The sequence below is a fragment of the Cynocephalus volans genome, chromosome 1 (assembly GCF_027409185.1).
Source record: "Cynocephalus volans isolate mCynVol1 chromosome 1, mCynVol1.pri, whole genome shotgun sequence".
Classification (NCBI taxonomy): Eukaryota; Metazoa; Chordata; class Mammalia; order Dermoptera; family Cynocephalidae; genus Cynocephalus; species Cynocephalus volans.
Window position 1 is genome coordinate 196,145,391 of NC_084460.1, and position 26,522 is coordinate 196,171,912.

General features: G+C 36.9%; 1 protein-coding gene across 26 annotated transcripts in view; it reads left to right on the forward strand.

Annotated features, from left to right (window-relative positions):
- The first annotated feature begins 6,514 nt into the window (after window positions 1-6,514).
- CLASP1 (cytoplasmic linker associated protein 1) overlaps window positions 6,515-26,522 on the forward strand; it is a 277,667-nt gene continuing 257,659 nt past the window's right edge. For 10 of the 26 annotated variants that reach the window (XM_063079407.1, XM_063079437.1, XM_063079378.1 and 7 more), the window contains exon 1: window positions 7,063-7,102. The gene's annotated coding sequence lies outside the window, so the exon portion shown is untranslated. Of the gene's footprint in view, window positions 6,533-7,035; window positions 7,103-7,814; window positions 7,845-26,522 lie in introns of those variants that run through there. The other 16 variants (XM_063079456.1, XM_063079418.1, XM_063079528.1 and 13 more) reach the window with 6 other exon arrangements.

The window sequence follows — 26,522 nt, forward strand, 5'->3', positions numbered from 1 at the left end:
ACTGAAATGAAGTCAAGAAGAAATAGAAAATCTTAATAGACCTATAACAAATAAAGAGATTGAATTAGCAATAAAATAGAAAAAAAATTACCCACAAAGAAAAGCCCAGGCCTAGATGGCATCACTAGTGAATTCTACCAAACATTTAAAAAAAACTAAGTGCCAAACTTCATGAACTCTTTTAAAAACACAGAAGAGGAGGGAGTACTTCCCAACTCATTTTATGCAGCCAATATTACCTTGATACCACAAACAGACAAAGACATCATAAGTTAACTAGAGATCAATATCTCTTATGAATGTAGATGTAAAAGTCTTCAACAAAATACTAGCAAATCAATTTCAAGAATGTATAAAAAGGATTATACACCATACAAAGCAAATCAAGTGAGATTTGTCCCAGGAATGCAAGATTGGTTTAATATCTGAAAATCAAGTAATGTAATATACCCTATTAATAGAATAAAGGGGAGGCTGGCTGGTTAGCTCACTTTGGGAGAGCATGGTGCTGGTAATACCAATGTCAAAGATTCAGATCCCCATACCAGCCATCCACCAAAAAAAAAAAAAAAAAGAAAGAAGGATCAAAGACCTAAATGTAAGATCCAAATGTATAAGACTCTAAGAAAAAAACAGGATTAGATAATAATTTCTTAAATATGACATCAAAAACACAGTGACAAAAGAAAAAATAAATAAGTCAAAATTAAAATCTTTTGTGCTTTGAAGGACATCATCAAGAAAATGAAAAGAGGGCCGAGCCCGTGGCGCACTCGGTAGAGTGCTGCGCTGGAAGTGCGGCGACGCTCCCGCTGCGGGTTCGGATCCTATATAGGAATGACCGGTGCACTCACTGGCTGAGTGCCGGTCACGAAAAAACGACAAAAAAAAAAAAAAAAAAAAAGAAAATGAAAAGAGAACTTACTGAACAGGAGAAAATATTTGCAAATCATATATCTGATAAGGAACTTTTATCCATAATAAAAAAAAAAGGAGTTTTACAACTCAATAATAAGACAAATAATCTAATTAAAAACTTAGCCAAGGGTCTGTCTAAGATAAGATATACAACATGGCCAATAAGTACATGAAAAGATGCTTGATATTGATGTCATCAGAGAAATGCAAATCAAAAACACAATGAAATACCATTTGACACCAGTAGGATAGATATAACAAAAAAGATAGCAAGTACTGGTGAGGATGTGGAGAAACTGGAACCCTCAAATATTGCTGTTGGGAATGTAAAATGGAAGCTTCACTTTGGAAAATAGTCTAGCCATTCCTGAAAATGTTAAACATAAAATTGCCATGTGATTCCACTTCTAATTACATGTCCAAGTAAAAGGAAAACATATGTCCACACAGAACCTTGTAATAGAATGGTCATAGCAGCAATATTTGCAAGAGCCAAAAAAATGGAAACAATCAATGTCCATCAGCTAATGAATGGATAAACAAAATGCGGTATATATACATAAGGACGTTTTGGTCAATGATAGACTGCATGATAGACAGAGGTCCCATAAGTTTATAATGGAGCTAAAAGAGTCCTATCACACAAATACTTACCATTGTGTTACAAGTGCCTTAAACTGTGCTACAAGTACCTTACACTTACTTTACACACAGCACAGTAACATGCTGCACAGGTTTGTAGCCTATGGGCAATAGGCTATACCATATAGCCTAGTTGTGTAGTAGGCTATACCATATAGGTTTGTGTGAGTACACTCTATGATGTTTGCACAACAACGAAATCATCTAATGACACACCTCTCAGAACATATCCCTGTTGTTAAGTGATGCATGACTGTACATATAATAGAATTTTATTTGACAATAAAAAGGAATGAAGTACTGTAACATGCTACAACACGGATGAAACTTGAAAAAAAAAGTTAAGAGAAAGAAGCTAGTCATATATTGTATGATTCCATTCACACAAAATGTTCAGAATAGGTAAATCCATAGAGACAAAAAAGTAGATTAATAGTTGCCTAGGACTGGTGTTTTGTTGGGGAAATGGCGAGTTACTACAAATGGCTCTAGAAGTTAAAAAAAATTTTTTTTTTTAAATTTTAGTACCATTTTTTAAAAAAAACACTTAAGTTTTTAGAGCAGTTTCAGTTTCACAGCAAAATTGAGAAGGCACAGAGACTTCCCATATGCCCCTTTCCCGCACACATTACAGACTTCTCCATTATCAATCACCCCCACCAGAGTTGTACATTTGTTAAAACAGATGAACCTACACTGACAAATCATTATCACCCAAAGTCCATAGAAGGTTTTCTTTTTGGGGTAATGAAAATGTTCTAAAATGGATTGTGGTGGTGGCTGCTTAACTCTTTGAATATATTAAAGCTGTTGAATTGCATACCATAAATGGGTGAATTGTATGGTATGTGAATTGTCTCAATAAAACTGGTAGCTAAAAAATTTATGAGACTATTAGGGAAATTTGAAGATTGACAGGATAGTTGATATTAAGGAATTATTCTTAATATTTACGTGTGTTAATGGTTTTGAGGTTACATTTATAAAAAAAATTCTTATCTTTTAGAAATCCTAAAATATTTGTGAATGAAATAATTTAAAAACCACTATTTTGACCCCATTTATCCCTTGAAGTATCTCTTTTCTGTCAGGTACCTACCCTTACAACCAAACTTCTCCCCCAAATTATCCTCCCTCTCTCCAATTCTGTTTTTACCATTCCAATCAGGTTTTCATCTTCACCTTCAATATATAACCAGTGACCATTACAGCCCATCAGCAATTGACATGGTTGCTCTTCCTTGAACCACCCCAACCCCAAACCCTTAACTCCATGTGGATGCCTTTCCTTCTTTCCTTTTATTTCTGTGGCTTAGATACCTTTTTCAAATTTCTGTCCATACTTAATATCTAGATGATCTCATACCTTTAAATATTCTCTACATACTGCTGTCTCCCGAACTTACCTTTCTTCTGAATTCCAGACTCCTATATCTAACTGCCTTCTTGACATTTTCATGTGGCAATCTAATAGGCATCTCAAACTTAACAGTTCCAAAACTTAATTTCTTATCTCTTCTCATCTCCAACCTGCTCCTCTTTTCTATTTCAGTAAATGGTAATTCCATTCTTCAAATTGCTCAGGTCAAAAATCTTGGAGTCATCCTGAACTCCCCTCATTCTCTCACACCCTTTTTATTGATTAGATTATCATCAAACCCTGTGTGTCATCTTGTCTGAATATATCCAGATACCTTATCCCTTCACCGCTTGCACTTTTTCCAAGTCACTATTGTCTCTCACGGAAGTATTGCAAAAGCTTCCTAAATGATCCCCCACCAAATGGTCCAACAATCTATTCTCAAAACAGAAGCCAAAGTGATCCTTTAAAAATGTACATCAAATTGTGTTACTTCTTTGCTCAAAACTTTCCCATGGTTTCCCGTCTCACTCAGTAAAAGCTAAAGTCCTAACAATTTGGCATCTTGTTACCTCTGACCTCGTTTCCTACTTTTACCCTCCCATACTCTGCTTCTGTCACTCTGGCCTCTTTTTTGTTCTTAGAATGTAGTAGGAATCCTCCTGCCTCAGAATTTCCGCACTTGCTATTCTTTCTACCTGGAATGCTCTTCCTCCTAGACAAGGCACATTTCTTGCTCCCTTCACCGCCTTCAGACCTTTGCACAAATTTTACCTTCTCAGTGGGCCCCCTTTGGCGTATTTAAACAAAAACTTCTTTCACTACCTTCAGCACTATTTCTCCCTCATTGCTTCATTTTTTCCTGCAAAACTTATCTTGTCATAGTATGTATTTTACTTATTTTTTTTTAAATCTCTTTTCTCTCCTACTCTGCTAAGTGTTTGGCACATAGTTGGTACACAATATTTTTGAGTGTATGAATGCTGTTTATAATGCACTTCTATTCTCTGCTTCCTTGTTTAATTGGCACTAGCCTCACAGGAGTTCGGGCATGCATTCCTGAGGAAGATGAGACTGATTGAATATTGTCCACTCATTCAGACTATGGTAACTCTCTCTCTAAGGGAGACCAAAGCAGAGTGGGAATTCTGGAGGCTCAGGTTCCAGTTGAAGCTTTGGTACCACTCAGCCATGTGACATTAGGCAAATAATTTTTCCTCTCTGGATCTCAATTTCCTCATCTGCCAAAAGGAGATCATTTCCTTAAACAATCTATCAGTATAGGAGGTCTTCAAAAAATTTATGGAAAGATTTGTATTCTTTTAAATGCTATTTTTCCACGAACTTTTTGAAGTATTTTTAAGAATATAAATGAAAGATGAATTGTTGACTAGGGAAAGGTGTGTCTTATTAATTCCTCTATTACATACAACATATACCTACCTGGCATTTTGTATTTGTTAAAGGCAATGAACAGACCTGGGATCACTTTCAGGAATCTTGGAAGATCAGTTTTGCTGTGTTGAGCCCTTATTCATACCGGTAATTTGACAATGAAAGTTCTTGATGTCAGCCTATTCTTTCTCCTGAGAAAACTCACTCGTACATGTGATTCTTTTCTTTTAATATCCTTTTCCAAACCAGTGAATAGTGAGTGTCCATGGGTGCCTAGTTCCCATGGCAGTTTTCTTTCATAATCACTTGTGATGTGTGGTTGGTGCACTTCCTCCCAGCCCATCTGTAACCCAGAACCTTGATTTTCTCACCCATAAAATGGGGTAAATAACACCCGGCTCATGTTTATTTTGATGGATTCAATGACATATCAATTTACATAAAGCAATAGTATAATGCCTGGCATATCTAAAGGCCTACATAAATGCTTTACGTAAATTGAGTATGTCTCAGCTTCCACTGCCAGACTCACTTTCTAAAACAGTTCTTTCACCATGTTACTACCCTTAGTCAAGGACCTGAAACAGTATGTCTCAAGTACAGACTTCTCAGGGTTGGCTGGTTAGCTCAGTTGCTTAGAGTGTGGTGCTGATAATGCCAAGGTCCAGGGTTTGATCTCCATACTGGCCAGCTGCCAAAAAGAAAAAAAAAAAAAAAGGTATGGATTTCTCTACTTGGTTTCAAAATTTCCCCATTCTATTAAAAGCAGGTTCTTCAAAAGATATCTGTACACCCATGTTCACAGGAGCAGTATTCACAACAGCCGAAAGGTGGAAGTAACCCAAGGGGTATACATATATTGAAATATTATTCATAAACACAATGAAATATTATTCAGCCTTAAAGAGGAAGGAAATTCAGACACATGCTACAACATGGACATTATGCTATATGAAATAAGCCAGCCACAAAAGACAAATACTGGCACAAAATACAGTCACAAAAGACAAATATTCCACTTATATGAGGTACCTATAGTAGTAAAATTCATAGACACAGAAAGTAGAATGGTGGTAACAAGGCCGGGGGTTAAGGGGGAATGGAAAATTGCTGCTTAAGGGGTGCAGAGTTTGTTTTGCAAGAAGAAAAAAATTCTAGAGATTGGTTGCCCGACAATATAAATGTACTTTACATACTGAACTATACATTCAAAATGGTTAAGATGGTAAATTTCATGTTATATGCACTTAAAAAATTGAAAATATTTTTTATTATATTTATCAAACCTTATTTTCCACTCTTCTCCTTTTTTTTTTTTTTTTTTAATTTCCGCTAGACTGCTCTCTTCATTGCACTCCCAGTATACTACCCATTCCTTCCTGAGCCTTTGCCCCATGTTTCTTCTCTGGAATGCTCGTTCATTATCATCCATCCACTTCCAAAAGGTTACTTGTGCTTTCTTCTCAAAGATGTTACCTTTTCTAGATCTAACCAGAAGTCACATCCTCCACACCACAGCCCCTTTTCTGCACTACACAAAAGGGCCTACACATGGCTTTACTGTTTTGGCTTAGGCTCTCCAACCATAACTCCTAAGGTCCTGAGGATCAGGGGCATTATCTTACAGTCTTCCTATACCCCTCTCTCAACATGAACACACCCCACTAGCACCGAGCTCGAGCCCCCACTGAAAACTCAATGCACTGGACATCGCTACGGAGAAACGTCAATTCACACTATAAGAACGATTTTTACGAAAGAGTGCATAATCTCTACACAAAAGCTTTCAATGTCAAATTACCGGCTGGTGTACTGGTCCTGACGCGGCAAAACTGAGTCCTTCAGGATTCTAGAAGTCAGTCCTATAATCTTTATAGCTTTCTATCCTCCAAAACACCTTGCCACAAACCAGTCTCGGGGTAACGCGCGAGCAAGGAGAAAGTGTTTTTTGTGGCGGTGCTCAAGTAAGAAATGGACTCTCGCTGACCGACTCAAGAATCCCCGAAGCTTCCACAGGGCCGGCTCCGCTCCAAAAAGTGCAAGGAACCGTTAGGAAGTTGTGCTTCCGGCATAAGCCTCCGCGCCTGCTCGGCAAGAAAAGGAAGAAAGGACGCACAGCCCCGCTACGGGAAGTCGTAGAGCACAATTTCCTTCCTCGAAGTTGCCCGATGGGGAGCGGACGCCCGTAACCCAGAAGTGAAAGGCCGTTTCCATCAGGTATTAACCCCGCCACCCCCTAACACCGACCAAAGGAAGTTCCGGCTGGACTTTTATCCAGGTTTTCCCGACTTCTCTTTAGCTCTTCCCACACACTCTGCTTTCTGATGTCGTGTTGCTGTGGACGCTTACATCCGACTCTCCCTGTCTAGCCCAAGTTTTGCCACAACTCCCTAAGGGCCCTAACTAAACCCTGGCCACCTTTTCCTTAAAGAACCTTTACCCTACGGGTCCCCATCAGAATCAACTAGCGTTCTCCGTGTGGACAAAATCTCCCGGGGCTTTCAGCTCTCAATACCCAATGTAGCCAGGCCGGCGCCCGCGCGGGGCGTTACCATAGAGAGGCAGTCACCTCTCTGGTCTCGGTTTACACTCTCTATGGTCTAGCCGGGTTGGTGGCGGTAAGAAAAAGGGAGACAGCACTGCGCAGGCGCTCTCGGCTTCTCTCGCGCTCGCTTCCCCCCCCCCCTTTTTTTTTAATTCCCGCACCAAGCGCTTAACCTCATTGGGGTGGAGGAGAAGGCGGCGGCTGTCTGGTCCGCAGCGGCAACAGTAGCGAATAGTAAGGCTGTAAGTATCCGGTTAGGGCCAAGAGGTTCAGACCCTAGACCTCGGAAGCCCCTGGCCTCTCCCCCGCAGTGGCGGGCGCCGGGTCTGGGTGGGGGCGATGTCCAGCACTGTCATCGGCACTTGGGTGCACTTTGGGGGGAGGGGGCCGCCCTTAGGTGGGAACTGGGCGAGAAGCGGGATGCAAGGGTTGTTTATCTTGCCAGTAGGTCGCTGATCCCAGGCTGCTTTGCAGAGGGAGGGGGGCGGCTGTGGGGTCAGTCGGGCTTTGTGTGCCCCTCTCTCTTTCCCTCTCCCAGACCCCACCCCGGGCCCCCTTCCTGACCCTAGTCTCCCCTGCAGGGTGGAGGAAGCCAGCGAAGGCCGGGTCGCGTTTGAAAGAAGCCCGGGATTGCGAGGGGAGGGGGCGAGGGAGAGAAACCCACAAGAACTAGTCATCGGCGAGTGATGGGTGTGGAGAAAGATCCAGAGGAAAGGGGTGCCGGGGAGGCGGGCGGCCGGGGCTCCCAGCCGGGCCAGACAAAAGCTGAGCGAGCCGCGCCGAGTGGAGCAGCTAGCCGGGCGGGATGCGGAGGGTCCCCTTGATCCCTGGGGCCCTCAGAGAGCTTCTTTCCAAAGCTGGGAAAGCGGACAAGTGCTGAGTTAAGCCCGTGCAGCCTTCTCAACTTGCCTTTGTTGTTCTTTGGTATTGGCAGAGACGCTCCGACGAAGATGAGTGTGTGATCTTGGACATTAGCCTGCTTAGGTACAATGGAGCTAATCGAATTTTGCTTTCCATTTTCTGAGCTGCTGTGATGAGTATGGGGTTTTCCACAGTCGAACTTATTACATAATATTTTTGAAATAGTTGTGTTTTTGAAATAGTTAATTTTATATCTAAAATTTTTTTTAAAGTAGGTGGAGCCTTACAGGATGTTGTGTTGTATCTGAGTGAGTTTATGTGTAGTGGGGTTCGTTCGTTAAATACTGACCATTCATAGAACTTGTAAGCTCTTCAAACATGATACTTTAATTTGTAGCTGTGGCAATGGGAGCTTCGAATTCTCTAGTCCTTTGGGAGGCAGTGGTGCAGAAGAGTCAGAAGCGAGAAATAGTTGCATGCTGCCATGTACCTTGCATACTATTCAGGTGCCATAGTTTGGTGTCAATTCTGGCTTTAGAAATTGTTGTTTTTATTACTGTTATTATTTGTGACGTTTACTGGGCTCTTGGTATGAGGGATCCTGGACAGTGGGCTCCATTTGCTCAATCACGGGAGAAGGAGAATAGTAACATTGATGCAGAAGACACATAGATAAGAATAATGACACGGTGCCCCAGAGTACTGAATACTATTTATCTTCTCCATTTGCTAAGAAAGACTTAAATTTTGATGCTCTGTTTGCTTATTCATTTTTGTAAAATTGTGTAATTGCACCTTTGTAGCAGTTGTTACTCAAATTTCAGTTTCTATATTTCATTGTTTATTATGGGCTAACGTGTAACACGGTTTTAGATTTTTACAGTTTTTATTTTTATTAAGGAGTTTTTATTCATAGCTTTTAATTCTTCCAACTGAGGTTAAAGAAAGTCAGAACTCCTTTGAAGACACTTTATTGGTGGTGGAGGTGTCAAACGTTGTATCTCCATGTTACAGTTGAAGTGGTGGCATATACAGAAAAGGCTTTTGCTAAGTTTACACCATAAATGTGTTAGAACCAAAAACCCAGATTGTCTGATGTGTCAGCCTTTTGAATTAACCCACGTATTCAATTTTATTTATGTAAAAGAAGTTAGCATTTGTTGTACTGATAGCAGGTAAAAGTCTGAAGCCTGATGTTTGATGCTTCAACTACTGCGATAAAATCTCTTAAGTGTAATTCAGATGATGGAGACTTGCTTTTTATAGAGCAAGATTTCAGATCCTTAAAATAGTTTGACAGGGATATTTAGAAATGATTGGCCAGAAGAATATTAAGTTTATTGTTTAAATGTGTTATATTTTCTCATTGGTTTTGGATTTAGATTTTTTGCTTTGTCTTTGGTTAATTCTATTTTCTTAAGTAGCTCAGTATCACAGTTAAAAAGTTGGTTGAGATAGTTTCTTGGGCCTGAGACTTAAATTTATTGTTTGAAACTCCATTTATTCTTTACAGTCTTCTACTTAAAATTGTAGTTTTTAAGATTATAGTAGTTTTTATTTTGTAGTACTATTGATGAGTATTGTAACCATTTAAGGGATTATAAATATTCAGCTCAGAGCTGAGTTTTTAAAACTTGACAGTTTTGATAACTGCAAGTCTGGTTGTCAAAATAAATAGTAGAAATAGTAGACGGTAGTAAAATGTAACAAATGTTTAACAACAGAATCATTTAAAAGATTTCCTAGAAAATAAAAGAAGGATCTATTAGTCTTAAAAACAAAAACTCAGCAAAGAAGAAATCATTAATGATACAGTTCTTGGTTTGTAAAATGTAATTTAAAAAAATGAACTAACTTTCCTTTATCCAGCGCCAGCAGGGGCATCATCCATAAACTGTGTGAGTATGTGTTTGACTTACTTCTAAATTCACTGATTGTTTCTAGCTGGTTCTTTGATTGTTTCTAGCTGGTTCTTTACCACCCCAGGGCTTTCATGCCCCCCTTATGTTCAGACCATTACTGCCACACCAAATGATTTTCCTCCCCAAATTCTTATGGCAGCCCCCGTCCCTTCTCCCCCATGGATCCCAAAAGATCGAGCTCAAATGTGCTCAAATGGTGGCATTTCTTCCATAATTGTTGTTAACTTCTGTCTTGTTTCCTACCTGGAAGTGTCCTCACTCCTTGCTTTTTCCTGTTGTATCTATCATCTTCCTTCTTGCTGAATTCACTCCTGTGCCTTTACTCTTCTCTAGATCCTTGAGGGCCCAAGGAGTTTGTAGAACACATTGTGGTATCCTCTGTTGCTTACTAACATGATTGGTATAACTAGTGGAAACTGTAGAATGTATGAAAGGATAAACAAATGTTATCATAATTTAGAGTAATAGAATTTGAGCCTTGGAAGAGTTCTTAGAGGCTCTGTAGTGTAACATCCTTCATTATGTCTGCTACATTCTGGTCAACAGCCTCAAACTGCAGGCATATGCTTCTCTGTTCCTGGACAGGTCTTAATTGCCAGAAATATTTTTAGACTGTACTAAAATCCGCCCTTCCCCTTTTACCTGTTGACCTTAGTTATACCCTCTGAAACAACATGAATTACTTCTGTTTCCTCTCCACATTATATCCCATTGTATTTCCTAGGATAGTCATCAGGGCTTCTTTAGGTTTATTGATTAATTTATTTACTAAACCCTTTCTTGAGTTAGGCGCCATTCATGGCCCGTGCACTTCAGGGGCTTAGAGTCTAGTAGGCAGAGACAACGTTAACGTGAATTGATGGAGATTATACTGGAAGTATACAAACAGCCTTATGTCCATTGTCCCCTCCTGGTTTAATATGGGCTTACAATGCTTTCTTTAGGTAACTTTTTTTTTTTAGTGTCCTTTAAATACAATGTCTGAAATAAAGCAGAAGACTTTAATATGACCCTACCAGAGTATACAGCTGTTTTCTTAGGTTAGGAAACTGTATCAGTGACTTCCAAACATTGTTATGTGTTCTGGCTCTGCCATGTACTAGTCCTGTGACTTTGGGCCAATTAAATTATCTCTTTGTATCTTAGAGTCTTCATCTGTAAAAAGAGGGTAAGGGGAAGGGAAGGGGCTATTAATAGTAGCAGCTATTTAAAGGATTGTTGTTAAGTATTGAATGAGGTAATATGAGAGGGGTCTTAAAAATCATGGAAAGATTTGTTTTGTCTTTTAATTCTAATTTCCACTAATTTTTTCAAGAATGCTTTTATGTGTAAAGTCCTGAGAACAGTGACTGGCATATATTAAGTGGGTAATACATGGCAAGAGTTAATAATAAGCACAATGTACTCATAGTTGCAGTGATGAACCAGAATCACTTAGGGAACTTGTTAAAATACAAATGGCCTGGTCTTATTTGTTTACCCTCTTCCATCCAGAGATTTTGGTCAATTAAGTCTTCATGGGACTTTGGCAGCCACAATTTTAACAATCCCTAGGTAATTTTTAGATGCCCCAAAGGCTGAGAACTCTTTTGTCTAAATTAATGCTGTCAGCGATTGCATTAGCTTTTAAAAATTTGAATTTAAAAAATCTCACAAGTGATAGATGAATAGATCCTTCTAAAGGATTTGAACAACACAGATAAAGGGAAAGGCATGGTCCCTGATTGATCACAGGCCTCCTGACACACCCACTTATGAGTTTGGAATGTATTCTTCTAAACACTGTTAACTTTTTCATAGAGTTATAAATGAATGTCTTCATAATTATAGTCAGATTTTTAAAAATAAAAGTGATTTCAGAGCACTCTTAAAGTTACAGTCATCTTTACTCCCTTTCAACTCCTGTGAGGTGGGCAGCGGAGATAGCATCGCCGTTCTGTCAATTTGCAGATGAGAAACCAGGGCCTACAAGTACAGTCCGGTCCTGATAGAACTAGAAATGAGAACCAGGCCTTTCGTCTCTCAGCCTAATGTTCTTTTCATGTGAACCACACTGTCTCTCAGCTACATGATTTTGTTGGCTTATATTGATGTTGTGGTTCATGAAGTCTTCTGATCTTTTTGCCATGTGAATAGATGCCAAACCAATTTTCCTCCTTTCCTTTATTGAAGTGCTTTTAAGAAACTGTAAATGCAGGGTTCTATGTGTACATATATCTGTAAGATTTATCTTTTGGGGGGAAAAATCTAGAACTGGCCTTGTGGCCAACTGTTAGCATGGCACATTTGGGTGAGTCTGTCTTCATTCAGGATAGCTGAGGTCAATTATGTATTTTCCACCTGTCTCTATAACTGTTGTCCAATTAAGTCTCTAGGCAGAAGTAGCTAAATTTGTTTCTAGTCTTATTACAATAATACAAAGAGTTGGGAGACCATGGGGGAAAACCCATATCAAACCATCCCTACATAAGCTATTATTTCTTTTTTTTTTTTTTTTTGTCTTTTTCGTGACCGGCACTCAGCCAGTGAGTGCACCGGCCATTCCTATATAGGATCCGAACCCGCGGCAGGAGTGTCGCCGCGCTGCCAGCGCAGCACACTACCGAGTGCGCCACGGGCTCGGCCCTAAGCTATTATTTCTTAATAATAAGAAATAACCCTTTGAGAATGTCTTAACCCTTTGAGACCATCCATGTGTTCATACTTTTCAGTAAGTGATTTTAGGTCTTACAGATTTTATGAATAGTTTCTTTGCAACTACATAGTATACATCATTTTAATTTTTAATAGCTTTGTCATATTTATGTTGATGTGGAAAATTTAGTAAATTGTTTGGAATCCTTAACATGCAGATAATCTTTTTTTTTTTTTTTTTTTTTGATATTACATATAATACAGCAGTGGCTATCTTTTTTGCATATAGTTTGTTTCTTTTGTGTTATTTCCTCAGGACAAATTCAAAGAAGTGGGATTATTGAGTTGAAGGATATTATCATATTTATGACTTTTGATACTTATTGCCTGATTGCTGGTCAATTGTATCAGTTCATTTTCCCAACAATGGAAAAGTGCCAGTTTCACAAAAATTTCACCAACTTCTAGCAATTATGTTTTTTGCTACTATAACAGGTGTAGATGGTACATTATTTTCTTTTCATTACTTATTTTGTATTTATTTTTTTAAAAAAGACTAAGCAATCATGAGGGACTTCTGTATGAAGAAACTGTGAAATTTGCATTGGGTATTACATGCTGGGGATTTCTCTTACTTCCTTGGTTTCCGATCCTGACCTGCATTATCAAAGCATTTCTAGAGAGGCATGGAGGGAATTGCAGCCTTTGGTTTGTGGGACAGAATGGTGTATTTGTCCACATTAGAAAGTAATCTTATAACATTTTATGGCGTAGCTTTACATGTTTTAAACAGTTGTGTGCTAGGGCCCTGCCTAAAATATTTAGTAATCAGAATGTCTGTGGGCAGGGGCTGAGGTGTCTGGTTTTTTTTTTAACAGGTTTCCCAAGCGCTTCTGAGGACACCAAAGTTTGAGAGCAGCCTCTGGGGACTACCTTCTAGCTAATTTTCTTCACAGATTGTGTCTTTCCTGTGGGTATAGGCAGACTCTGTTATGAACGGTTGCTTAGACATGCTAACAGAGGCCTGTTGTATAGAGAGAATGAATTGTATAGCAGTGGCCCTTCCTAATGAAGCATAGCTGGGTTCATTCTAGAAAAATAAGCCAGTCTTTCTAAGAGAAATTGAAGTGCATGAAAACAGCTCCTTCTCTGAAGTCTTCTTGTGGTGCTGGTGGCTATATTTTATTTAAGTTCTATAAGTCATGGACTCCTTTCAACCTAAGCCATGTCCTACTCAGCCTTTAGTTGGACAAGGGTGGCACATAGACTTACTGTCACAATAGCAATAGCCATCATAGATTGAACACTGTGCTGGGTGCTATAGGTATACTTTTGCCAATTTTTATAGCAATATTTAAAGGTAAGTGCTATTTTCATTTTATGATGAGAGGAAGCTGAGGCTTAGAGAAATTGAGTAATTGTCCATGATTATACAGCTGCAGAGTAGCAGACTTTGGCTTTCAGATTCTTCAGCTTCTGTTGCGTTTATTTCTTTTTTTCCAGTTCAGGTTGTCCTCCTTCGTGAAAGGACAGTGGGCTGCCTTGGGAAAAGGTCTGCTCCCACCATCCAGTGGCATCTGGAGACCACTCACTAGGCAGGAGAGATGTAGAGATGCAAGCTTCCCACTAGTATTTCCATGAGGATTAGATCAGATGGCCATAGAGTCCCTTAGATTTGAGTGCCAGATATGAAGTCTACCCTTGGACAATCCAGGTCACTGAAGACTTGACATAGCTTTTTTTTTTTTTTAATTTAATATTTTTTATTGTGATAAAATATAGATAACATAAAATATGCCATTTTAGCCATTCTTAAATATGCAATTCATTGTCATTAGTTAAATTCACACGGTCGTGCCACCATCACCACACCCTCCTTCCAAATCTTTTCCATCACCCTAAATAAAAACTCTGTAACCATTAGGCAATAACTCCCTATTCCTCCCCGAACCCAGCACCTAGTAACCTCTAATCTACTTTCTGTCTCAATGGATTTACCTATTCTGGATCTTTCATATAAGTGGAATCATATAATATTTGTCCTTTTGTGGTTGGTTTACTTCACTTAGTTAGCATAATGTTTTTAAGGTTTATCCATGTTGTAGCATGAATCAGAATGCCATTCCCTTTTTATTGCTGAATAATGTTCTGTAATGCGGATATACCACATTTTGTTTATTCATTCATCTATTGACAGATCTTGGCTTATTTCTACTTTTTGGTTATTGTGAATAATGTGCAATGAACATTGTTATGAAAATGTCTTTTTGGTCTCTGTTTTCTGTTCTTTTGGGTTTATACCTTGAAGTAGAATTGTTGGGTAATACAGTGATTCTGTGTTTAACTTTTTGAAGTAGTTGCTAAACTGTTTCACACTGGCTATACCATTTTAGATTCCCAATAGCAAGCAGTGTACAAGGGTTCCAGTTTCTCCACATCCTCACCAACACTTGTTTTTTTCTGGTTTTTAAAAGTTTTTTTATTTTTTATTATAGCCATCCTAGCACATATGAAGTGGTATCTCATTGTGGTTCTGATATGTATTTCCCTAATGACTAAGGTGTTGAGCACCTTTTCATGTATTTATTGGCCATTTGTGTATCTTCTTTGGGGAAATGTCTGTTCAAGTCCTTTTTCCATTTTAAAATTTGATTGTGTTTTTGTCATTGAGTTTTAGGAATTATTTGTATATTCTGGGATACAAATCCCTTATCAGATATATGATTTGTAGATATTTTCTCCTACTCTGTAGGTTGTCTTTTCACTTTCTTGATAAATGCGCTTTGATGCACAAAAGTTTTTAATTTTGATAAAGTCCAATTTATCTGTGTTTTCTTTTGTTGCTTGTGCTTATGGTATCTATCATATCTAAGAATTTGTTCCCAAATCCAAAAGTAATGAAGATTCACCCCTATATTTTCTTCTAAGATTTTATAATTTTAGCTTTTACATTGTGGTTCTTGATCCATTTTAATTTTTGTGCATGGTATGAGGTAGGGGTCCAACTTCATTCTTTTGTATATGGATATCCAGTTCCTAGCACCATTTGTTCAAGACCATTATAAACTTTTTAATTATTTATTTTCTAGATCACTGAGCAGCGTTTATGTTTTGCTTTGGGTTTTTTACTTCATTGCCTATCCCCTCAACCTCTCTCTGCCGTTTTCTTGCCTTAAAACAGGATACATGAATATTTTGTGTATATTACTGTTCTGCTGCTTGATATATGAGGTACTTAATATGAGTTCCCTAACTTTCTTTTAATTTTGTATATTATGTAACTTTTAAATAGTCCGTGTTCCAAAAATAGATTGTAAGCATCTTCAAGGTATGAGGGTGTATGTTAATTTCTTCATTTTCCTATTTTCTCTTCTCTTGTGGAGAGGACATCACTCTAGTGCCTAGTCTAGTACTATGCAAGTGGTGTGCATAACCTTCATTGAGTGGTGAAGCAAAACATAGATCTTTGTGAATATATTTGGGGTAGCTGCAGAAAATCCTCCTTAAAAGATTATTGACCAGTTTATTAAAGAACCTTCATGATTTTTTACTCAGGTCCTTTGAAGTCATTTTCCCAATGACTTCTCCCAATGTGGGTGTTGATAATATTATCTTGGTTTTTTAAATACCTTAGGAATTTTTCTGTGTGTCATATGGTGATTGGATAAAACTCAGTTAGGTAGTATAATATGGGGCTCATTTCATGGATTTCTGAAAAATTTTTAACTTGCTATTTAAGATTCTGGTGACTGAATTTTAGATTGTGATTATGCTCATTTTAGGGGTGACTTTGTATGTCTAGACCTTGCCTTTTCATTTTTAACAAGTGCTCCTAGTTTCAAAAATCATTTTAAGTTTGTACACTGAGGGCATATTACTTTTCTAACAAAAAAAAAAAATGAAATAAACAGCATTCGAAAATTCTTCTTTTGCTTAGAAATTCTAAATATTAACTGGTGAAGAAGTCTGTATTTCTCTATATCTGTATGATCATATTTCCCTCCATCACACTCTTTAGTGTTCAGTACTGCCTAATGTTACTTGTTCTAAGTGATCAGACCTCCCTCGGGTGTCCCTTTTGTAATCTACAATCCAGATGTCAGTGAAGGGAAGGCTCAGCTTAAAGGTTGGCCTTTGGTGTTTTGTTTACCAGCAGGTTTTGACTCCTAAGTAGGTATTTCTTAGTATGTTGTTACGTATAAACACTTTGTCATCTGAGATACTGGTTATTTATCTATTGTTATTTTAGAAGATCCTTATTATTAACAGTGAAAAAGAGAAAGGAGTTATTTTATTTTTTAAATTTTCTAGTTCCAATCAACATAACATCAGAGAGGACAGAACAAATACAGTATTTCATATGCTTTCAAGATAACTGTTAACCAGCAAAGTGATTCAACAAGAGCTTAAACTCCTTTCTAAGAATGGTTTATGCCAGGGAGAGTAAGAAGGAGGGATGTTGGGCCGAGCCTGTGGCGCACTCGGGAGGGTGCTGCGCTGGGAGTGCGGCGACGCTCCCAGCGGCCGCGGGTTCGGATCCTATATAGGAATGGCCGGTACACTCACTGGCTGAGTGCCGGTCACGAAAAAGAAAAAAAAAAAAAAAAAAGAAGGAGGGATGCTGACTATTTTCTTTTACTACCTCTGTCCTTCTTTAGGGAGAAGTTAGGCTGGTATCGGAACCTATAGCTATAGCTATACCTTTATGTATAATTTTTTGTTCAAAAAGTTTGATACAAGAAGTGTTTTTTTCATTTAATATATTACTGTCCAGGCGTAAGATCTCATTTTGAGGAGGGTGGTCCTTTAAAAAGAAACGCTCTCAATGTGAGCTGATTTGAGCTATTGAGTGTGGCATTTAAGCCTATTGCTGATTGAGTTTACCTATTGGTAGTGATTGGCATGCCAAACAGATTTCCTACGGCCTGTGACGGCATTTCTAGAGTAAACATAGTGGAAAAAGCTTTCCATCCTGTCATTCTTTTCAGAACTTGGAATAGATATCTGAAATTGCCAAGGGAACATTTGCTTGGATAAAGTAACAATATTTAGCCGAACTGTATAGTAATGATTTTATGGAGTCATGAAAGAATGACTAAGCACTGGAAGGTTAAGAACATCTCATTGTAATCATTTGGTTCCTAGACCTCTTTTGAGTGGGGTAAGGGGACTGGAGGGGATGAAGAAAAGTTGTATACAAGGTATTATTGAGAAAGGGGCCTACAAACAGAGAGCCTTTAATGAAAACTGCTGCCATTAAAATAAGAAAGTTATTCTAGGGAATAAATAGAGACTGAACAGATGATATAACTTGATCAGAATCTTCACTTAACAAACTTTGCTATTGTGCCTGAGGACAGAGAGAGAGGCTCTCAGGCCTTGTTTCTGAAGAGCTCTGTGCCTAAGAGGGAAGGCCCCAGAAAGGAGATTATGATTCTATGTGTTAAGTGTGCTACTATAGGAAGACTGAAGGGGGAAGGGCTCCTTAATCTGGGGCTGGGGGAAGAGATATGGCCTGTTCCTATTTTTGAACTGAAGGAGGAGAGGCTGTGAACCAGGTGCACACACTCTCCTGGTTGGATACTTGGGGGCCTTTTTGCTATTATGTTTTTGAGAGAGCTGTGTTGGCTGGGGACCTATCTTGTAACCATGGGACAAGGAAACTGACTCTTGGCCATTTTAACACCGTGTTCTAATTTTGTGAAGTGGCCACAGATATGAAAGAGCCAAGAAAGCACTTCTTGCTGAAAGAAGAAGGCTGTTTCAAACTAACATCGTGCAGAGAGCCTTAGATGCTGATAAAATCAGGACTCTTCTATTTTCAGGTCTTTACTTGAATCATTAACTGATCAGTGATTTAATTTTGGAGTTTTAGGGGCAGGGGTTAAACATTGCCCTTTTGGGAAACTGGTTGCTATTGCAATTGCTTTTGGATAGTGATGGCATTGTTAACATTATATATATATATATATATTTTATTGGAATTACAAGCTTATTTACATTATTGACTATATAATTTTTAAAAAGATGCCTAGGGGATATAATTGTGTCCTTTTTTATTAAGAGCAAATTTAAATCTGTTATATTTGTACATGAGAATTCTTTTCACCATGCTTAAATTACCTAGAAATGAGAAATAAGACTGCTAGTTAAATGCATGAAATTTTTCTATTATAAAATACTCATATTTTTTTTGTATAAGTGGTATATACACATGATTAAATATTTTGGGGGGAGCAGGCTACTGGCTGGTACAGGGATCAAACCCTGGACATTGGTTTATTAGCAACATGCTATAAGAAACTGAGCTAACCAGCCAATCTCATGATTTAAAATTTTAAGTTTCCCTCCTATCTTATCTGCCATCCACTAGTTCCCTTCCTTGGAGGCACCAATGTTATTATTTATAAATGTGGGGAAAAAAATGCATATATATACCTCCCCCTCTTTTGTATAGATGGTGGCCTAATATAGACCTCTGCGTTTTGCTTTTTTTAGACTTAATATATCTTGGAACTCATTCTGTGTCAGTACATTAAAGACTTTTTTAGTGAATGGTATGGCATGGCAAAAAAGGATGCTGTTGTATGGCGTACCGTAGTCTACCGAGCTGTCTGTTGATAAACATTAAGTTTGTCCTAATCTTTTGCAATTATAGACAATGCTGCAAAGAATAATGTTATAATGGGGGGGAGGGGGGAGGGAGAAGGGAGGGAGGTTTTGGTGATGGGGAGCAATAATCAGCCACAATGTATATCAACAAAATAAAATTAAAAAAAAAAAGAAAAAGAATAATGTTATAATATAATTATTTTGCATGTGTATGAATAAATAAATTCTCAGAAGTTGAGATTTTGGGTTAAAGGTTATGAGCCTTAAAATTTCGAGAGTTATTGCCAAACTATCCACCTTAGAGGTTTTAACAAAACCCAGCCTGCAATATGAGATATGTATTTTTAAAATACATTTTTAAAATGTAATTTCAAAATAGTATATAACCATGTCTTGTCATGTGTCATTTTTGAATTAAAATGTAGCCATAGTTCAATGATCAAAAATGAATTGAGCTTGTCTTCCCATTACTTGTTTGTTTTTCTGTTTTTGACTTGAATTCCACGAATTCAAGAATTCCACGGCAGGACGAGGTTCAGGAATAAGCTTTGTTTCCTTATAGATGTTACCAGTGCTGCCTTCCAGAGCTGAGTAGTAGATATGGATAATTCACTGAATAACTGACTCTTTTTGTATTTTTCAATACTTGATGTAATAACTGATTATGGTTCTGGTATCAGGATTACAATTCTATTTGACTTTACAAGCAGGTGTCTGGTATTGGTATTGGTATTTATTTATGGTTTAAGTAGAAAGGATATGAGCAGATACTTTTTAATGTTTAAAATTTTCATTTCTTTTCAGTAGGTAATTTGTACATGGTTAGAAAGTTTAAAAGGTATGTGAGGATGAAGAATGAAATGTAAGTCTTCCTCTCCCCCTTCTCCATTCTCCGACATCCCATCCCAGAAGCAGCCACTGTTTTTAGTTTCTTAAATGGGCTTCCAGGTATTGTGTGCATATACAAGCCATTACGTGTGTGAAAAGGCTGCAGCATTATTCTATTAGTACCACCACTATTATTTTTTAACATTTATTATTTTTTATTATATAGATAGTGCATTTTCATTTTAGAAAATATAGTGTCAAAATTTTGGCATATTTCCTTCCGTACTTTTTCTATGCATGAAGAATAATAAATGAATAGTTTTTATTTTATTTTTATTTATTTATTTTCTTTTAAAGATGAACAATAAGAGGATCCTAACCCCCGACTTTATGTTGTCAGCACCACGCTCTCCCTAGTGAGTTAACCGGCTATCTCTAAATAGGGATCCGAACTTGTGGCCTTGTTGTTATCAGCACCACACTCTCCCAAGTGATACACGGGCTGGCCCTAGTTTTTATTTTATAAACAAAAATAGCATCATAAATGTCTTTTAGTTTGCTCTTTTCACTAAAATTATTATAGATATCTTTACAGGCCAGAAAGAACATATTTTTACTGTCATTCTCAATAACTGCATGGTATGCTGTTGTTTGGATGTACAGTAATTTATTTCCCAATTCCTTATTAAACATTTAGTGTTATTTCATTAACAAATTTTATGAACAGCCAAATGAACAACTTTATATATAAAGTTGTATGTATATATACATTTTATATATATACACATAAAATATATACAATAAAGTATGTATATATACATTTTGTATATATACATAAAAAGTATATATACATTTTTAGCATAGCTGACAAATTATTTCTGGAATTCTTAGATTTGGACTTGTATCAAAAAATATATTTAAAAATTGATACATGTTGCCAATTATCTGAGACAGTTATGAATTTTTATTCTCCTCAGCAGAGTATTAAAGTGTGTCTTTGATTATATTTAATTACATTTTTAAGTGATCTTTTTGTTTAAATGTAGGACTAGAGTGATGGTTAGGTCTTTGGTATTTTAAAGAAAGCCATGTTAGTGTTGAATAGAAATAAGTCAATGTTGGAAAAATATTGAGGCAGTCACAAGTCATTTTGTATATAGTACAGTTCAATATATACTAACATAGTTAAGGCACAGATCTCTTTTTCTGCTTTTCTTTTGGAATTTTTTTTTTCTAAATCCATAAAACATGAATGTAAAAATGTCATTTTAGTAATAGCAATGTCCTATTATAGTTTATCTGAGGAATATAGCAAATTTTCCCTAGCTGTTAAGTGTAAACTTAATAAAGTACAGATTTAAAGTATATGTGCTTGAAATATGGTTGAATGGGAGTGGATAGGAAGTAGTATCTGAAGTTGTCTTTTCATTACTCTTTGTCATTGCTCAGCTGATGTTACAAATTATTTTTCTCTGCCAAGTTACTTATATTGCATTGAAAGGATTTGAAGTAAATAATAAAGTCTGATTTGTCAGTGAATAAATGAATCTCTAAAGCCCTCATCTCAGTTCTCTTTCTTCAGCAAGCACAATGCTTCTTATCCTTGAAGGCTCAGTGACTGCAGGTTTTCCTAGTCCATCAGATTTTGTATCCTTAGTATGAATCTTGCTTGAGCAAGGAATGGAAACAAAGGCTTGTAGGGTAAGGATCAGTAAGCAAAGCCTGTGTTTTCATGCCAGGGCACACTTAAGACAGAGCCTGCCCCATCGTGCCCTTACATTTGTTGTAGTCTTTCCTTTTTCCCTGTTTACTAAGGAGTCATCAGAAAAGGCAAGTCTTGCAGGAAAACATCTTGAAATACTGTGTTGGGGTTGATTATTTATTTATCTTTCTCTCCCCAGTGAACATGGGGCTTGTTGAAGGAATATCTGGCAGATCGGCTGGCATATTAGGTATTCAGTGAACTTAGGAAACTAGGACCAGGAGCCAGTTCACATCATGTGTATCTTTTCACCTTTTTCTTTTCTTTTTTCTTCTTTTTCTTTTGAAATAATTATAGATTCACCAGACATTGCAGAAATAGTACGTAGCATTCCCATTTATCCTTCATCCAGTTTCCCCCAATGGTTACACATAACTGGTTGTTTATATCCTTTTCCTGCTGTGCTGCTCCTTCTTTTCCCTACGTTACCCTTTTTTCTTTTCCCTTTTTCCTATTGGTCATACCTTTGGCTTTCCATTGGTGTCTGTGGGAAATACTGAACCCTCTGAACTAAATGTTGCTGATTACTCTCCTAGGGCTACTTATAGGAATGCATACGTTTCTTCTGCTCTTATTTTGAGAACACTAAGTATGGTAGAATATTTTTCCTTTGTATGTTTTTTTCCAAAATTATATATATGTCTAAAGTACTCAAGAGACCTATGTGTATTGTCGGTGAGGAGCAGCAGCTGCAGTTTGGTGGAAATAGCCCTGGATTTGGAGTTAGAAACTCAACTTCATGGCCAGCCACCAAAAAAAAAAAAACAAACGAAAAAAGAAACTCAAAGCCTTGTTCTTTTTCATACTTGCTTTGTGACCCTGGAAGTAACTTTGCTTCTGAATCTTTTCTCTTCTGTAAAATAGGCATGATAATAACAATCTTTTAGAGGTTTTGTGGGGGATAGAGAAAGTGGCATCCAAATGATCAGTTAATTAATTGGAAAGTGCTGTTTTAAATATGAAGTAGCCATGTTTATTTTATTGATTAAACAAAAGCCAGATTTTAAACTATTGCTTCATTACTTCTTTAGAGCTTGATTTCTTTATTCAACAACGGAGAAAAACTTCTCATGCTTTTATATCCCTAGCCTTCTTACACCTTCTGTCTTCACATTAAATACCCAGCACTTAATAGGGTTTTCTTTTTTTCAACTGGGTATAACACAGCTCCCTTGGGAAATTTGGGATGGCCATGTCAGCTGTCATGCTATCAAATGACATATCAAATGCCGTCCTCTCTTCTTATTCACCTAAGTCTGGAGATTTTCCTGTTTCAGAAACCTTTTAGAAGAGTCTCTCAAGCTAGCATATGTTCTCCTTTCTGCTTAGCTTTTTAGCAGGCTTTACTGCTAAAAACCAACTGTTTATGATAGCAGTTTTCACTGCTAAAAACTGAGATTTTTATTTTTAAAGAGGAGACCTGATTTTAATGTATATACACACACTCACATAAATATATGGAATAAGTAGTCAGTGTAAAAAGTGGGGGATAAAATGAAAATTATAAGATGTAGATAGTTGATACAACTTTTTTTTTAAACCTGGTCTAGATGCAGAATACACATTATTCTCAAGTACATATGGAACATTCTCCGTGATAGACTATATGTTATGCCATAAAACAAGCCTCAATAAACTTAAAAGGATGGAAATTATACAAGGTGTGCTCTATCATACTGGAATGAAATTAAATATCAATAATAGAGGAAAATTTGGGAAATTCACAAATATGTGGGAATTAAATTACATTCTTCAAAATCACCAGTGAGTCAAAGAGGAAATCACAAGGAAAATTAGGAAATACTGAGATAAGTGGAAACAAAATACAACATTTGGTGGTGATGGTTGCACAGCAGTGTGAATGTGCTTTATTGCACTGCATTGTGCACTTAAAAATGGTCAAAATGTTAAATCTTATATATGTTTTACCACAATTAAAGAAAATCCATGCCACTCATCGTTTGACAATAAATATTTATTGACGACCTACTATACTTCCTGCAAAAAACAGTATGTTGTAAATTAGGGGATGCAGTGCTCAGAGGGAAATTTATGGCTATGAATGCCTATATTAAAAATGATCTCAAATCAGTAACCTAACCTTCCACCTTAAGAAACTAGTAGGAGAAGAACACACTAAATCAAAGCAAGCTGAAGGACAAAAATAATAAAGACTAAATCAGAAACAAATGAATAGAGAGGGTAAAAAAGTAGAGAAAAGCAACAGACCAAAGATTTGCTCTTTGTAAAGATCAACACAATTGACAAGTCTTGAACTAGACTGACCAAGAGAAAAAGGCACAAGATTCAGAATAATAAAATCAGGAATGTAAGGATATCACCACTGACATTACAGGGAAAAAGAGCATAAAAGGTAATACTGGGAACAATTATATGCCAACAAATTTGATAACTTAGATGAAATGTGTGCATTCCTGGAAAGACACTACTGAAATTGACCCAAGAACACATAGAAAATCTAAATAGTTCAATAACAAGTAAAGAGATTGAATTAATAATCGAAAAGCATCCTACAATAAAGGCCCAGGTGCAGATGACTTTACCTTTGGTGATTCTACCAAATGCTTAAAGAAAACTCAACACAAATTCTTTATAAACTCTTTCAAAATAAGTAAGAAGAGGGAATACTTTCCAGCTCATCCTATGAGGGCATTATCAATCTGATACCCAAACCAAATAGACATCACAAGAAAAGAAAATTGCAGAGCAGTATCCCTTATAAATATAGATGCAAAAATCCTTAACAAACTGAATTCAGCAACATATCAGAGGATTATACACTATGACCAAGTGGGAGTTGTCCTAGGAATGCAAGATTAGTTTAATATCTGAAAGTCCATGTAATATGCCATATGAATAGAATAAAGGACAAAAGCTACATGATTATCTCAATAGCTGCAGGAAAAGCATTTGAAAAAATCCAACACCCTTTTATGATACAAACACTCAACACAGCAGGAATAGAAGGGAACTTCCTTTAAGTGATAAAAGCCATCTGTGAAAAATCACACAGCTAATATCGTACTTAATGATGAAAGACTGAATGCTGTCCTCCTAAGATCAGGAACAAGACAAGGATGTTCTCTTTGCCACTTCTGTTCAACATTGTACTGGAGGTTCTAGCCAGGGCAGTCAGGCAAGAAAAAGAAAGAAAAGGCATCCAGATTGGAAAGGAAGAAGTGAAACAATCTCTTTTTTCAAATGACATATTGTACATAGAACAAACATCCTAAAGAATCTACCATAAAACTATTAGAATTAATAAATGAGTTCAGCAAGATTGCAGGATACAAGAACAATATACAAAAATCATTTATATTACTATACACTTGCAATGAGAAATCCAAAACGAAGCTAAGAAACCAGTTCCATTCACAATAGCATAAAAAAGAATAAAATATTTAGGAATAAGTTAACAAAAGAAGTGCAAAGCTTATGCTCTGAACCATAAAACATCATTGAAAGAAATTAAAGATCTAAATAAATAGAAAGATGCCTATGTTCATGGATTAGAAGACAATATTGCTAAGATAGCAGTACCCCCCAATTTGGTCTACAGATTCAACATAATTCCTATTAAAATCTCAGCTACCTTTTTGCAGAAATTGACAAGCTTATCTTAAAATTCATATGGAAATGCAAGGGATCCAGAATATCCAAAACAATCTTGAAAAAGAACAGAGTTGGAGGCCTTTAATAACTTACTATAAAGCTACTGTATTTGAGACAGTCTGGTACTGACATAAGGATAGACATATAGATCAGAGGAATAGAATGAGAGTCCAGAAGTAAATCCTTACATTATGATCAATTGATTTTCAGTGAGGGTGTAAGGACAATTCAGTGGTGAAAGAATAGTCTTTTCAACAAATGGTGGTAGGACAAGTGGATATGCACATGTGAAAGAATGAATTTGGACCCCTACCTCCCTCGTATATACAAATTAATTCAGAATTGATCATAGATCTACGTGTAAGATTCAAAACTATGAAACTCTTAGAAGAAAACATGGGTGTTAATCTTCATGCCCTTGGGTTGGGCAGCAGTTTCTTTTTTTCTTTTTATTGTGGTAAATATAGGAAGTGGTTTCTTAGGTATGACACCTAAAATACAAGCAACAAAAGGAAAAAATGATAAAGTGATCTTCATCAAAAGTAAAAAGTTTGTTTCAAATAATACCATCAAGAAAATTAAAAGACATCCCAAAGAATGAGAGAAAATATTTTCAAATCATATATCTGATTAAGGACTCTTATCTAGAATATATATAAAAAAGTTTTACAGTCAAAAATAAAATGACATGTAACCCAATTAAAGAATGAGCAAAGGATTGATTAGATAGTTCTCCAGAGAGGATGCCCAAATGGCCAACACATCCAAAAAAGAAGCTCAGCATCCTTAGTTGTTGAGGAAATGCAAATCAAAACCACAAAGAGACACCACCGCACACCCGCTAGAATTGCTGTGATGAAAAAGACAGACAATAACAAGTGTTGGTGAGTTCAGTAATGTTCATAGTGGCATTATTCATAATAGGCCCCAAAATGGAAATAATCTAAGTATCGATCAATGGATAAATGTATAAATGAAATGTGGTATATCTGTACAATGGAATATTTAGCCACAAGAAGAGTGAAGTACTGATAACATACTACAAAATGGATAAACCGTGAGACCTGTATGCTAAGAGAAAGAAATCAGACATGAAAGGCCACATATTTTATGACTCTGTTTACATGAAATGTCCAAAATAGACAAGTCCGTTGAGTAGATTATTGGCTTGGGGAAGGAGGGGTTGGGAGTGACTGCTAAAGGATGTGGGGTTTCATTTTGAGATGATAAAAATGTACTGGAATTAGGTAGTGCTGATGGTTGCACAACTTTGTGAATATAATAAAAACCACTCAGTTGTACACTTTAAGAGTGATTTTAGTGGTATGTGATATGTGATAAAGCTCTTACTAGGAAATCATGTAAGAAGTTGTTCAGGTTTAGTGATCTGCTTTTCATTAGTGTTCCTTG